The sequence below is a fragment of the Chenopodium quinoa genome, unplaced genomic scaffold (assembly GCF_001683475.1).
Source record: "Chenopodium quinoa cultivar QQ74 unplaced genomic scaffold, ASM168347v1, whole genome shotgun sequence".
In the NCBI taxonomy this organism is placed as follows: Eukaryota; Viridiplantae; Streptophyta; class Magnoliopsida; order Caryophyllales; family Amaranthaceae; genus Chenopodium; species Chenopodium quinoa.
The window spans coordinates 6,984,705-7,000,803 of record NW_018744239.1 but is presented as its reverse complement, the minus strand read 5'-3'; positions in this window follow the sequence as shown (position 1 = coordinate 7,000,803).

Genomic DNA, 16,099 nt, shown 5'->3' with positions numbered 1-16,099 from the left:
GTCAAGCGGCTGAAGCCCTACTTCTTGGCTCATCCGGTGATTGTCTATACTGATCAGCCACTCAAGCGTCCAATGACTACTATAGAGTCATCCGGCAGAATGATCAAGTGGGTTGTTGAAATGCAAAGCCTGGAGATAACTTTCGAGCCTAGGCGGGCAGTGAAAGGCCAGGCGTTTGCTGACTTCATTGTTGAAATGACTAGGCCGGCACAGCCGGAGAATACCGATCAGGTTTGGAAGTTATTCGTAGACGAAAGTTCTACCTTGAACGGTTGTGGTGCAAGCGTAATTTGCAAGTCTCCAGAAGGAGACACATACGAGTATGCACTACGGTTCAAGTTTCAAGCTTCAAACAATGAAGCTGAGTATGAAGCCCTGTTAGCTGGTATACGCATGTGTAAGGCGGCAGGGGCAAGGAAAGTTGACGTCTGCTCGGATTCTCAACTGATCGTTAGCCAATTCAATGGTGACTACGAGGCCACCCATCCGGCAATGATTAAATTCCTTCAGGCGGTCAAGGACGAGGTGGGGACACTAGACGAGTTTCATCTAAGTCAGGTGCCCCGGTCAGAAAACAATCAGGCGGATGCTTTGTCCAAACTGGCCTCATCCGCCACTTATGATACGCCTAGGTCAGTCTTCTGGGAGGTCATGGAAAAAAGAAGTATTGAGCATGATCCCATTGGAATTCTTGACCGAAGCTCTACCTAGATGGACCCCATCCGGGAATATTTGGTAGACGGCACTCTGCCGGATGCCCCTTCAGAAGCGACTGCACTCAAAAAGCGAGCTCTGAGCTTTGAAATGTACAAGGGGTACTCCTCATAAAGGGTTACCTCCGGCCGTTGTTGAAGTGTGTTACCCCAGAAAGGGGAAAAGAGGTGCTAGAGGACCTGCATGCGAGCTTTTGTGCATCACATATAGGTGGCAGGTCTCTAGCAAAGAGGGCCAGGCGACAAGGCTACTTTAGGCCAACCCTTGAGGCAGACACCATGGATTTGGTAAAGAAATGTGACAAGTGCCAGAGGTTTGGCCTGCTCATACACCGTCCGGCAACAGATCTTACGGCTATCTACAGCCCGGTTCCATTTGCAAAATGGGGCATGGACATCTTGGGTCCTTATACGCCTGCCACAGACGGCAGAAGATACATTCTGGTGGCTGTAGATTACTTCACCAAGTGGGTTGAGGCCAAGGCGGTCAAAAGCATCAAGACAAAGGACGTCATCTCCTTCATTTAGAGGAACATCATCACCCGGTTTGGGGTTCCTATGTCTATGGTCTTTGACAACGGTCCTCAGTTTGAGAAGTCTACCCTCAAGAATTGGTTGGGAGATCAGGAGATCTCACATTGTTTTGCATCTGTTGGTCGGCCCCAAGCAAATGGCCAAGTTGAAGCCTTCAACAAGCTCATCTCAGACGGCATAAAAAAGAAGATTGAAAGAGCCGGTGGTCTTTAGGCGGATGAATTACCTCACGTCCTTTGGGCCATCGGGACAACAGAAAAGGGGGCAACCGGTGAAACCCCATTTCTCATGACATATGGCACTGAAGTCGTCTTGCCTATTGAACTTTATGAGCCAACACTCCTAGTCATGCTCTATGACGAAGAGGCTAATTGGGAGGCCATGCGTCTAGCATTGGATTCACTCCCGGAGCGCAGGGGCAACGCCGCCTTGCATCATGAGATATACCGTCTGAGAATGACGAGGGCTTACAACAAAAGAGTACACAAGCGGCCCCTCAAAGTGGGGGACTTTGTGTTATGAAAAATGGAGGCAACCGGTAGGGCAAATGAACAAGGAAAGCTAACCCCCAATTAGGAAGGCCCCTACCGGATTTTTGAAGAAGATAAAGGCGGCACCTACCGCCTGGAAACACCAGAGGGCAGGCAGTTAGCCAGAACCTGGAATGTAGATAACTTGAAAAAGTACTACTTCTAAAGAGATTGTAAATACTTTTTGTAAAGAGTAAATGAATGAAAGGAATACCGTATTTCAATTTTTTATATTAAGTCCCATGTGCAATGCACAACCGGGCATCTCCTAAGTCCCCTGTGCAATGCACAACCAGGCATCTAACAAGACCTAACTGTGCAATGCACAACCGGGCACCCGTTTGCTCAAAATAAGAAGCTAAGTACCTAACTTATCTCTTTAAAGGCCCAAAGCCAACATATTTTAAACCGCCTGCTTTAACCCTAAGCAGTTATCCGGCGACGCCCATCCGGGTGAATTCGTCGAAGAGAACATCTCCCTTCCGGGTGGTACATTGTTCTATGCGCCATGAACTCAAACGGATTTAACCGGTTAAGTTAAAGATAACCCATGTCTGTTCGAATGATCTTTTGCAAACAAGATACACCCAGCTATTGCCCCAAGGCAATACAGACGGTGAATTAAATCTTGTTAGTCAGTCGGCTTTGCCCAAAAGCACCACAACCGGCCCCCGCTTCTACCCTAATTAAAATCAAAATCATCTTAAAAATTGTAACCGGCTATTTCCCCAAGGCAATACAACCGGCAAATTTTGTCATACTACAACCGGCTATTTCCCCAAGGCAATACAGCCAGAAAGTAGCATCATAGGTCGCAACCGGTTATTTCCCCAAGGCAATACAGTCGGAAAGTAGCATCAGCAGCCGGCTTTTGCCCAAAAGCACCCCAGTCGGCTCAATGATCCATGCCTAAGCGCAGACCCTGTTAACCCCAGCATCCGCCTTGCTATTACCCCATGGCAATATAGGCGGCAAATTACACTTCAGTGCGCAACCGGCTATTGCAAGAAATCAATACAACCGGCTACGACGTTAGAAACAAGGCCAGACCTTGTCTACTTAACAAGAGTTTAAAGAGCATACGTCCGGTCCTAGGCCGCCTGAATAAAGCCGGAAAATCTGTTCATTTATCAAGATAATTATGGACGACTGCCTGCTTAGAACTAGCAACTAAGCAACCAACCATCCAGGGGCATACATAGCTAATACATCTGGCATATCGCAAGAGCAGGCAAAACAATATTGCAAAAGAATACATCCATCATATCGCAAGAGCAGGCAAAACAATATTGCAAAAAGTCAAAAGTTGCAAAAATTGAAAAGAAATGAATTGAAATGACAAAGCAAACCGACTTGGTCGGTATATGTATATAAAATAAATTTGTTCAAATGTTAGCCGGACCCCTGTCCGGTGAAAGTGATACATGAAATACACGACACGCAGGCCGGAAATAGTTGAAGACATAAAGGCTTAAGACTGAGCCGGGTCCTTAGAGGCGGTCTCCGAAGCAGGAGGGACAATCTCTTGATTCTCATCATGCTCCTCTCCTCCGTCTGTGTCGATCTCCGCCTGCATGGCTTCGATCTGCTTCTTGGCCCAATCCTCATATGTAACACCCCAATAATTCTCTCTTTAAAACCTATATCAATCTGTAGTAACCTGTAATCACCTATAAATACTTTTAGTAACCTGTGAGAGAATTACTGGCGTGCTACCGCCACGTGTTCAAACGTTAAGGCTAGTTTCAGAAATCAGCAGCGGAAAACTAACTTTGTTTTAAAAAGGAATATAAGTTTCAAAACTAAAAGTCAAAACTCAATTTAGTCTTACAAATTGGAACCATAATGGCACTTATTCAAAATCCAGTATAATAGGAAGTAAATGGAATTAGAACCAAATTAAAATTCAATCTATGATATAAAATAAGCTAAGTGATTAACCAACGCTCCACTCAAATCCCATCACCCTGATGCAAATCAGCTTATGAAAAAACCTGTGATAAATCTGCTCCCCAATATTACAAGTGTAAGAATTGGATCATTACAGGGTTATTGAAGACGAAGGCCATGACCAAGAGAAACACACAAAAGCACGCAATCAGCATCACTGAGTACATACAAGCTACGAAAAATAGTAAAGAGTCTTAGCATGATACTATCAGGCATTCCATACACTCACAATATAATCATTGACTCGAACACATGATTCAATTGTTACTTATTACAAAGTTTCTCTAATAGTATTGATCACTTCATTAATTTAATTGGATTAAGCAATAGACCAGGTTGTCCCCCTATGCTCCATTCCGGAACATTAATAAAGAAAACCCTATGCCTCCTTTTGGAAGACATTAATAAACATCCAATGGCAGATGGGCGCGACTCCGTGGCCATAGCTAGTATGAGATCTCATCTAACTCATTATAATTTTAAAAGAATTTAAAACAAGAGACTCGTAGATCAGACGGCCTCTGAAAAGTACACGGCTAATACCCCGTGGACCCCAACCCATGTTTGTCATTACTCTAGATGTGCACAAATCCAGAGTTTTATTGCTCATCCTTCTTACACTGTACGTGATTTACCAGTTTAAATTTGGTGATGACTCATATGCAAACAACGCAACCAATCATACATCAAACATTCAAATCATTCAAGTTTCCAATTTAATTCTTAATTTATTAGTGACAAGTAACATTTATTATTGAATCCTTTAACTACCTCGGTGTATAAACACCTCAAGTGCATAAGGCACCTCATATCCACAATCCTGTCTTATCAGACTTTAACTCTTTCTTTACTCATTCCATTTCAATTCAATTGAATAAGTAGTTAAAACGATTCAGTCCATATATATATATATATATACTTGTAGCTTTGCTTCTAAGCTCTCTTTGCAAGGTATTGCATGAATAATGCTCAGAAGGAAAAATCAATGCAATTTCTCATACATGAATTAAAGCAATCATCACATTTGTCATCAATCAACTCATTACCAAACAATTTCAACCAATCCACAGTTTCTTAGCATGATTCTAGGTTTTTTTCAAGTCCCTAAACATGCTCCTAAAATCAAGGTTCCTCGTATTCTTGTACGTACCTTAATTAAATCATCTTTCCAACTAGCCACAATGCTAGAAATTACTCAACTTAAAGTCTCCTACAATACCAAATACATAAACTCAATTACTTCCTTGATTACACAAATTTCTAGCAACTTTTAAACACTTTAAACCTTCTCTAATAAGCTGAAATTTTGGTTTAAAACCTTTAAAACTCTTTCTTTAAGTGGGTAATTAAAACCACAAAGTAAAACTCATTCATGGTGTTTATATAAAAATTCCAGCACACTTTTTAAAATTTAAACCCCCCAAATAAATCGTAAAATTATTTTTAAAACATTAAACCTTCGTAAAAAATCAAAAACTGTCCGAAAACCCTATTTAGAGGCTGATTTTGGCCACGAGAGGGTGGTGCACACTACCAATGGTGGTGATTTATGATTGTAATGTTGTTTACACACGAAAAACACTATTTTTTTGTAAAAATCGGACGAGTTATAATCTCAGCGGGATAAAAACGTGATTAAAAATAATTAAGAACGGAGATCGGAATTTGATTACCGAAAATCAGTTTTTATGTTTAATTAATCTTTATATATTCAATAGGAATGAAATCCCTAATTTAATTGATTATTAGAACCCTAAAAATCAACACTTTAATAGTTAAAACCCTAACTTTTTAATACTTTATAAAAACCATAATTTAAAACCATACAAAATCAGAAATTTATACTCTTTAGTTATCAAAACACAATTATAAAATATACTAATCATATTTAAATAACAAGAATCTAAGCCCAAAAATATATACTACATAAAACAATAATTTAAAACAAGGAAGAGGAGAGATGGGTGGCTCACGGTGGGGGTGGTTGCAGACGTGGGTCGTCAGAGCTCCGACTGGGCGCCAACGTGATGACGTGGCAGCGAGGAGGAAGCAAAGCAAGCAGCCTGCTTGCTTGCGTGATGTTGTTCACGCATGAACCAAAAGAAAAACAAGGGAAAAGAATAAGGAAAAAGAAAAAGAAAAATAAGGGAAAAGAAAAGAAAAGTTACTTACCCCCAAAACCTGATTTTTGATCTCTTGTGTGGGAAAATTTTGGGGTATTGAGAGGTATTTATAGAGTAGGGAATAAAGATTAGGGTTGGGCATAATAAACAAATGGACTTTATTTATGAAATATTTGACCCACAAAGGTTCAAATAAAAGAATTGGGCTTACTTAAATGAAATGGGTTGGTCCACAAGGAGTATGTAAGGATTGTTTACATACTATTATTTAAACGAGCCTAAAAGATTAATAAACGTTTAGCCCAAAATAAATTATACTTTTATAAAACTAAATAATTTAAATACTTTAGCCCTTTAAATATTTAATTAAAATACTTGAGTATTTTAAAAATATATTTTAAAATTAATTAAATAATTTATCAAATACATAAAAAATACGGGGTATTCCATCATAAGGCTCCGGAGCCGGCTGGTTCTATTCCTATGCCTCAATGGCAAGATCAGCGTATTTGTAGGCAAGTTCCTAGACGGCATATTCCGTTTCCGGATGCACCACGGACCAAGCCAGTTGCATTCGGTTGGCGCAGTCTTGCTCATTCTCTTCAATGAGCCGGCTTTGTTCTGCTTCCAGGGTGGTTTGGAAGTTCTGACTGGCTGAAGCCGCCTCCTTCTTTAGGCGGACGTTCTCAGTCAGCAGCGAAGAATTCTCCTTCCTAATTAGTTCTAGGAGTTTAAGAGAATCCGACGCCCTCTTCACCTCCGCCTCAACATTCTCCTTCTCCGCCTGGAGATTGTGGAGCTTTGTGTAGGCTTCATTGAGAGACTTCTGAAGCGTCTTGATGGAGTCCGCCTGTTACATGATTATGCCTTTAGATTTCAATTCATGCATAATCATGGAATATTGGGCAACGTTATGAGCATTGGACGCATCCCATTTAGCCCGTCTTACCTCCTCTTGCTTGCGGGCGTAAGCTTTCTTGAGCCCCTCCACGCGAAGCATTGACTGCAAAGACCCAAGCGGTGTTAAAAGGGGTCAGATGGCATAATAACTTGAAGGTGTTGAAAGAATTCTTACCTCAGCCAGGCCGGCCATGACCCGGTCGGCATTGAAGGTGTTGATCCCTGGGATCGCTTCCTTCTCTTCTTAAGGGATCGCCTTCAGCATGGCCCGGGCGTACGGCTGTACATCCGGCCAGCGAGGGGAGAGATCTGCACCAGAAAAAGATGGTGAGAAGGCAACATACTTCCCTCCTATTGACTGCCGGCTTCCAGAAGAGTCTTCTAGCTAGAGCTGGGAGTGCGACTTGACCCGCATGGGCTTGCCAAGCAAAGAAGGGGTGAAGGGATCTATTGTACCTTGTGATATTGGGCGAGGGTCATGACTGCCCTCAGCCGGTACCGAGGCACCGGATGCCTAGGCGGCGCCTCCCCCTTGGATGCCTCTGGGACATCCGGCTTCCTGGAAGTAAGATCGAATCCTAGGCCTGTGTTTTTGACAGTTTTACCCCCAACCGTCAGCCAGCTGGGAACTGTTTGGGAGGAAATCTTCCTCGCCTTATTTTGATTGGCCAGCTCCTCCCCCGGACGGGGCCTGATTAGCTTGGTAAGGGAGTGGGGTGCCTTGCTCCCATCCTGAAAAAGCAAGCGCACAAAAGGTTAGCCAGCAAGACAGTCAAGTGAGTTAAACAAGGGAAAAGAGAGGAAAAGCAGTATACCTTATTTTTTGCCGCCTGGGCGACAAGTTTCTTCTCCGCATTTTCTTTGCGGATTTCTTTGGCGGACTTAGCCGGTGTTTTTTCTGCTGACAACATGGCTAAGGCTCGCACTGGAAAAAAGAACCCATCCAATTAGAAGAGAGTCGAGAAAGCATATCATGTACAAACGGCAAAACAGGATCAAGCACTAGTGCAACCTACGTTTTTCAAACTGAGTGCTAAGTTTACAGGCGGACAAGAATGCCTCATCACGAAGGAATTTGTGCTTTGGTACCCAATTCTTGGGTACGCTTATTAACTCTCCATTAGAGAGGGTGGTTGTGGTTTGTTCAAAAAACCTCGCCTCAATTATCCTCTCGTAGTCCTCATCCGGGACTTGAGGCTTTTTACATTTGTGACCCAGGAGGTCTGGCTTCCGGTTGTATGTCCTATACTCCCGGTTTTCTTCCTTGGTGGGGGCCGAAACCAGATAAAACTGGTTCTTCCAATCTGACCACTTGGACGGCTTGTCCAGGGTCATCAGATACTGAGGGTAGGTGGTCAGTGTATACCAGGCTCTCCACCCGCCTGGGCTCCGACTCAAATAATGCATATGGGCAAAGGCCTCCCAGCCGGTGTTAATGTTCTGCATTTCGCAGGTGGCAATGTAGCCCAAAATGTTAACCTAGGAATTGGGGGTTAACTGCCAAATACCCAGACCATACCCTCTAAGAATGGCCTTGATGGTGTTGTGCAAAGGGAAGCGGAGACCGGCTAGGAACGCCGCCTCATAACAACCAAAATACTCGCCGGAATTCGGCTGATCGTCTTCCCAGATTATGGTGCCCATCTCAGGTGGCACGATTATTCTCCTATCTTCTCCAAGAGGACGTATTTTGACAAAGTCCTCTAAGTTTCTGGCCATGCTGGCCCTATCTTTTGCAGAGACGGCGATAAGGAAAGGGTCGCCTTATTGTTCCATGTGGGCCTCTCCTCCTCCTCGCTATCCGCATCCGGTGTAAGAAGGCTGTTGCTACTGCCGCTTTGCTCTAAACCAGATGAGGAGGCGGTCTCTTCACCACTCGCGTTCTTTGAAGGGTTTTCCTGTTCAACCCTGGAGGGAGAGGCGACATCTTCACCGCCTTCCTGACCCAACCCCAGTATTCCATCACTGGGAGTGCTTGAGGTGCCATGTCGAGATCCCCTTGCCATCTCAGCTTGATTAGAGTCAGGCGGCAATTCTTCAGAGGTTTCCCCTCTGTATTCTGGATCAACGGTTGTTTTCCTAGTTCGAGCCATTGCGTCCTGCACAGAGACAGAGACGGTCGGTTTTGGAGATGAACAAGGAGAGTCCCAGTACCCAAAGGCGGCACCCCTAGTCCTAGACTCAGCCGTACCAGGAGACCGGTTGACCTCTAAATCGTGGTGTGTCATGTGTGTGTTGGGTGAGCCCATTATTCTAACAATATATACAGCCGGGAAAGTTTAAAAACCTCCAAAAAATCAAGGAAAATTGGCGTTACCTTGTAGTTGAAAGAAGAGGTTGGTGAAAGAAGTTGGAGATTGTTGACCAAAGATACCCCAGACGGTATCACTTTAAACATACTGCAAATTGGCAAAAGAAAGCAAGGTTAATTACCAATGTTGCCCAAATATACCACAGGCGGAAGAAATCGGCTGTGGTAGACATACAAAACAAGTAGTCTGGAGTTTTTATGAAAGGTTGTCCAAAGACCCCCCAGACGGTATAAACTGGCTGAGGACTATTATAGGCAACTTATGAAGAAAATTGTACGGAACTACCACAGGCGGCAGAAAGCCGGCTGCGCATCCGTTAAAACAATAAATCAAGAGGTTGTTCGCAGATACCCCAGACAGTATAAGACCGGTTGAGGTGTCAGCAAAGAAGCTTAGAAAGAAATTGCTCGCACATACCCACGACGGTGTGAGACCGGCTGAGGGAACCGCAAAGCAATTCAAAAGAAAATTTTATTGAAGATACCCCAGACGGTGTAAACCGGCTGAGGGTCTATAGAATGCAACTCACAATGAGATTGCTTGAAGATACCCCAAACGGTATAAACCGGCTGAGGGTCTATTGAATGCAACTTATAATGAGATTGCTTAAAGACACCCTAGACGGTGTAAACCGGCTGAGGGTCTATTGGGTGCAATCCATCATGAGATTGCTTAAAGAAGCTCCAGACGGCATGAGACCGGCTGCAGCTTTATCAAAAATCAAGATGAAGCTGGCAAGGTCAGAATCATACCTTAGTGAGACGGGCAAAGAAATACTCAACCGGTATCCGGATGTATTGAAGTTGAAGGTTGTTTGCAAGAAAGAGCAGCTGAGAGCAGGAATTCTCACTTTTTCTCTCATTGTATTCTCTCTCTGAATATTGGCAAAGTGAGAAATGAGGGGAGGGAGGCTCCTATTTGTAGGAAATCCCAGAAGGCGAACCGTCACCTCCCCCCCCCCCCCTCAGCTTCAAATTTGAAAAAATAGAGGGAAGGAGGCGAACCGTCACCCTCCCGCATGGTGACAAGTGTCACAGGTGCCACGTGGCAAGCCACGTCACACTTGTGAGGGGAAAATGTTTAGGGTAAAAATTACCCCTTCCACGTGGCCCAATGAGGGCCTGACACGTGTCACCCTCATGCAGGCCCAAGGGGATCCAGTTAGAGGATGCCACGTGGCATTGAACCCCTAATGGGGGTGCAGATTCTCATCTGCTATAAATAGAGGAATCATCCTCATTTATTGGCATTCATAAATACAGACACAAATCCCGAGCAATATTAATTGCGGAATCTCCCTGAATCAGAGAGAAACACCCATTTTACTTTCTGCACGCTTACTCATCCGGAATCATACTAACTTGATCGTTGGAGGCGGAACTCCACCCAACCGGAGTTTCGTGGTTTTGCGGGTACAGGAGTCAGGCGCTCATACCCAGTATTGTAACTCTCCCGAGGGACTAAAAACACCCGAAACACCTTCAGATCAATATATTGATTACATGATAGGACGACTAATTCTCCTTCAATTGTTTAAATTAGACATGTAACCTAACAACTAAGAGCTTGACTAGAAGTAACTGATTATGAAGCCATGAGAAAGAGATAAACAAAGTAAAACGAAGTTTTCAGACTAAAGTGAAAAGCTAAACTCATGAGACACCTAAAATCCCAAAAAAAATAAAAAATAAATAAAATAAAAAATAAAGCAAAATCAAGAAAAAATAGGTAAACTGTAGAAAATTAGCCAATTAATCATCTTAATCCCACAAAATTAAAGCCTAAAAAATGTGGCAACTGATGCATTTATCATTAATTTCTTACGATAGTAACAAATAATCAGGAAAAAGTAACACATACATAATCGAGATAATGAAAAATAAAAACCCAATTCCACAATTAGAGCTTAATATATTAAAAAAAAAATATCAAATTGCAAGGTAAAACAAGACGGAAGTTATCGAAAAGAAAAAAAAAAACAAAAATCCCAAACTCATCTAATTACTTCAACCAATTCAGATGCATGCAAATTTCAGTATGAAAATAGTGAAATTATACATTTTAATAGCAAATTCAACATCAAATTAAGAAATCATCAACAAGATCAGAGAGAGGGAATTGAAACCCTAATTTTAGCTAGCTCAAATTCTTGTTGATAATAGAAGGGAAAGGGAACAGAGTTAACCCTAACTTTAAGGTGGAAGCCGCCGAGGAAGGAGGCTAGGAGGTGGCAATCGCTGTCTTTGGGGGTGGCAATCTTTGTCCCTTCAACTTGGAGCATGAGCTGTTGTGTACGTCTTCGAGTTGGAGCACGAGTTGCAATGGAGGGAGTCTGTAATGGACAGGGGCTACAGTGGAGCACTGGGGGCGAGATGGAGAAAGCGATGGAAACCGAGGATAGCTTAAGGGAGGAAGAAGTTGGGAACGAGATGATGAGCGGCATTCATGCCACTATTTCACCCCTTTTCACTAATGATTTTCCCTTATTTGTCACTTGTTTGTGCCTTCTCTAGCGGTTTTTACCTTTATTTTGGTTACTTTTATTCTTTCTTGTGTTTTTCCTCTTCTTTTATCTTTTCTTTTGTTTTATATCTTTTCTTTGTTGATTTTGAAGGTTTTTGGCAACCTTAGGATGAAGCTAAAGGAGCTATTGAGGCTAAGGAAGAGGAGGAGATTCTCAAGAGAGAGGGCACGCAGCGCACAACAAGGCCGCAGGCGCAGGAACCAAGGCTGCGGGCGTGGGTCGAGTTCTGAGCTGAACATCTCAGTTTCTAGAGATGGCTGGGAGAGGCCTCTCCCAGGTAGCCGCAGACGTGACAGTTACTAGCCGCGGGCGCGGCAGTTAATGATTGCGGGCGCAGCAGTTGATGGAGAGGGAGCGGCGAGCTGGGTCTTCCCAAGATCGTACCCACGGCAGAGAGGGCGCGGAAGCTCCCGGAGAGGGCTCTCCCCCACTTGCTACCCTTGTTTTATCAAGAGACTATAAATAGTCCTTGGATTGAAATTTCATGACATTATTTATTCCAATATCATCAAGAACATTTGTAGAGAGAAAAACATCAGTATTTTAGAGAGAGAAAGTAGCTTAACCTTCAAGTTTTCATTATTGTAATCAAGATCTTTTCAAGCTTTCTTCAAGTTTTCATCTTTTCAATGCAACTAGTTCATGTTTGCTTAATCCATCAAGCTTCATAGTAGTAATCTCTTTACCCTTATCTTTTATTTAGTTTTATTGCTCTTGATAGTGTTTATTTCCATAAATTTCTTTTCTTTTACTTGTTTCATTGCCTTTTCTTTGGTTTTGAATCATGTTTAGTTTTATTATGATTGAATCCATGTTTAGTGTAGTTGTTATGGCTACCTTCTCTTCTCTAGCTTAGATTTCTAGCTAGGAAAAATGGTGAAAATCATGATTGGTTGAGTTGATATTGATGATTGATTAGGTTTTGCCTTGAGTTGATGATTTTGTGCTTAAAATGCTTGGAGCTATTGTTGTGCACCTTTAGTTCCAATATTTGAGTTCTAGATTAGATGCATGAGAATGATCTAGTTTAGGTTTGATCTATTTCATCAACTTGCTTGAGTGATTGCATGAGAATGAATAAGTAGAGTTTGTACTCCTTGGCATGAATCCATGATGATTATCATAGTTGTCTTAGTCGATCATGATTGGAACCCCCTCTCCCTAGTGTTTTTTATCATATTACCCTTAAAATCTTGTTTTCCCTCTTTATTTTAGTGTTTCTAGTTTGAACTTCTTTGTTTTGCTCGTTTTAGTCTTTTTGGTAGATAGTTTAATCTTAGAAATTCACAAAAACAAACCAAAATACCCATTGTTACTACTTGCAATAGATTCTTAATTCCACATTGATTGTTCAATACCCCGTTTCCTTGTGGGTTCAACCCTAGCTTGCCGCTATCTAGTGTAAACTTGATAGAGTTAGGTTAGGAATATAAATTATTGATTTGATTTAGGATAGTAGACACGACCTATTGTCTGCCGATCACGAGACAGTGAGGATATGAGGGTTGATTTTTTGACAAGATAAAAGGTGTATTTTTTTATTTAAAAAAAATTGATAAGAAAAAAAAAAGGATTGATCATACTTTCTCCATCCCCAAATGTTCTTTCCATTTTAACTGTGCACGTTTTCCAATGTAAAATTTTAACCATAAATATCGTTAGTTTCTCATTAGTGAAAAATATAACAATTGAATATTTAAAAACTATTCATTAAGATGAAAAAAATAAGATACGAAATGACTATGTTATGTCTTATATATTAAGAGTAATTTAGAAGATTCTCTCACCTTATGAATAGTGTCAAAATAATAAATGGGAAGAACATTTGGGGACGGAGGGAGTATCAAATTAAGTGTTACAATTAAGTGCTACCTCATATCAAAGTGCTACACTTTAGTGCTACAATAAAGTGTTACATAATATTAAAGTGTTACAAAAATGTTATCTATTACCACACTGTTACAAAAGTGTTACGTAAAGATCAAACAATCATGAAATTTTTAAAGTGTGAGAAATGGGTGTTACTTAAGCCCAATTTATGTTAGAGAGGAGCATGTCAGATTAGAGGTCCACTTACCTAGTGCAGTTGTGGTCGTGGAAGCATATTTGCATTGGTCGATCCTATGTTAGGAGGCCTCAAGATCCGCCGCAGAAGGACGTTCAGGAGGAGGAGGACATTTTGGGGACTCAGCATGAGCGAGGAGTTGACTCCTTGGCGTGCAAGAAGTGTATTACTTAAATTTTTTGTTCATAAATTGCTTTTACACAAGAACTAAAATTTTTTATTAACTAAATTTTACAATTGGCTTCATGTACATCTTTTGTGTGCACATACTGCTTCTGGAATCTCATATTATCGAGATGCATTTGACCATCAACGTGAGGACCAGGTATAATCAGTGTTTTACTTTTTCTTCATGCATTGGTATTCGTTCCTTATAATAGTTATAATTATCCTATACTGATAAAAACCTTATTTTTTTAATTAGATAATTTGGTAGCCATATATATACCGAGGTAGTGATGGAATGACTTCCTAAGATTTGTTGCTTTGACATTTACATTTGGCGTACGCGAGCCCCTCTGATTTGCTTTGACGTTGTTGAGTTCCACCTCCTACACTGAGTCATGCATCAGTTTGGGTTGAGTAGTCGATCCCATAGGTAGTTGACACGGACGTTGCTCTACACAAGAAGGATCGAATGGGACATCGTAATTAGGAGACTCGACATTCGACAAATGTGCAAGAGTGGAGCCGACAAGAGGCATTAGTAGTCTAGGGAAACTCGTTCACAGGGACATCTTAATCAGTCGTGACATAGTACCTGGCTTGGTAGCGTCATATCAACGAGGCTGATCATTACTCCACCTTCCAGACACATCCCTCGAGTCATTACCGGCCATCTAGCTTTGACCTAGTACTTGTACGAACTTCTTTTCATTTTAATTATAATTTAGTTATTTCGTTTTTGAATTCATTATATTGACATTAAAATTGAACTACAATTTAGGTGCATGCAATTGCTGATTTGCACATGAGGCTATCGGGAGCTAGTGAGACCATTTCTGATTTGCCATATAGATGATATAGAGTCTTACATATTTTTGTGGTCAGACCTTGTCTAGGGTGAAACATTCGCACCTTATTTAGCAGCCTCAAGTGTCCACTTTGCTATCTTCTTCTGCTTCGGTTGTGCACACCCGATCGATCAGACCACACCACCTCATTGTGGTGGTCAATCATCACGTGCCTTTCGTCCACCTACTCACTCTCCCTTACATGCTCCTTCTCCCTTACATGCTCCTTCTCCTTCTCCATCCTACTGTTCGACATCTAGTTACTACTTCTACTCCTCCTTTTCCCCCCTCCACCTCCTCAAACTCTAGTTGTTACTCCTCAACATACTATCATCACATCTCCTCCACTAGTGCAACGCTAGTACCAGAGAGTTCGACGACGTGTCACTAGTGAATCTCAGCTTGGAGTTGGAGCTTGAGTTGGCCAGCATGACATTCTAGAGGACGGGTTAGCTACATCATCTTCATCATCACTTCATGGGAAGAAGAAACGTATGAGCTAGGTGTGTATATTTTGGTTACGTTGTCATATGATATTTTGCAAAGATTAGTATTTGACACTTTGTTATATATGATCATCTCACAAATATTTGACATTGCTCTTATAAAATACCTTGAATATATAAATTTGGAGTTCCATGAATTAGAATATTTAAGTTCATAAATTTGTTACCTATGGAGATTGTGTTGATGATTCATTGTGTATGGACTTGGCAGGTTGTAATAGTAGATTTTACAGGCACAAATGGCCTTTGCAGGATTTTTTGGCTGCTTGCGTATTGAAAATTATAAATAAAAAAAAAAAAAACCCTTACAGCAAAAACAAGTAACGGTTTATATCAGAAAACAACCACTTTAAGTAGTGGTTTTCATTTTAGAACCCGCTACTTGAAGTAGTAGCGGTTTTTAAAATGGAAATTGTCACTTCAAGTAGCGGTTTGTAGCTGCATCGATAAAAAAAATTAATTTATTTTCTTCGGCTGATGTGGACAATATGGTAGGAATTAATAAAAGAATCTAATATATATATATATATATATATGGGATCATGTGAGAACACATCCCTTGTGTGAGAACTATAATTTATATGAGAACAAATCCAGACCATTGATCAAATTAAATCTAATGGTCCAAAAAAAATATAGTAATGGCATGTCAAATTAAATCATCGATACTCTCTACTTATGTTTAACATCTATGTTCTAATATGTTAAGGTAGATGTTCTGAAAATAAACTAAACCCACCATCTTCAACCTCAACATTCTCTCTCCTCTCCCAACAGCACCACCGCCACCGTCGCATGTCTCATAGCTTTGCCACCACCGCCGTCGCCACCACTCTCTCTCCTATTACCAAATTTGTGATAAAAAATGTTAATGTTAAGGTTTCATTTTTAATACCATCCAACCTACCATCTTCAACATCAACATTCTC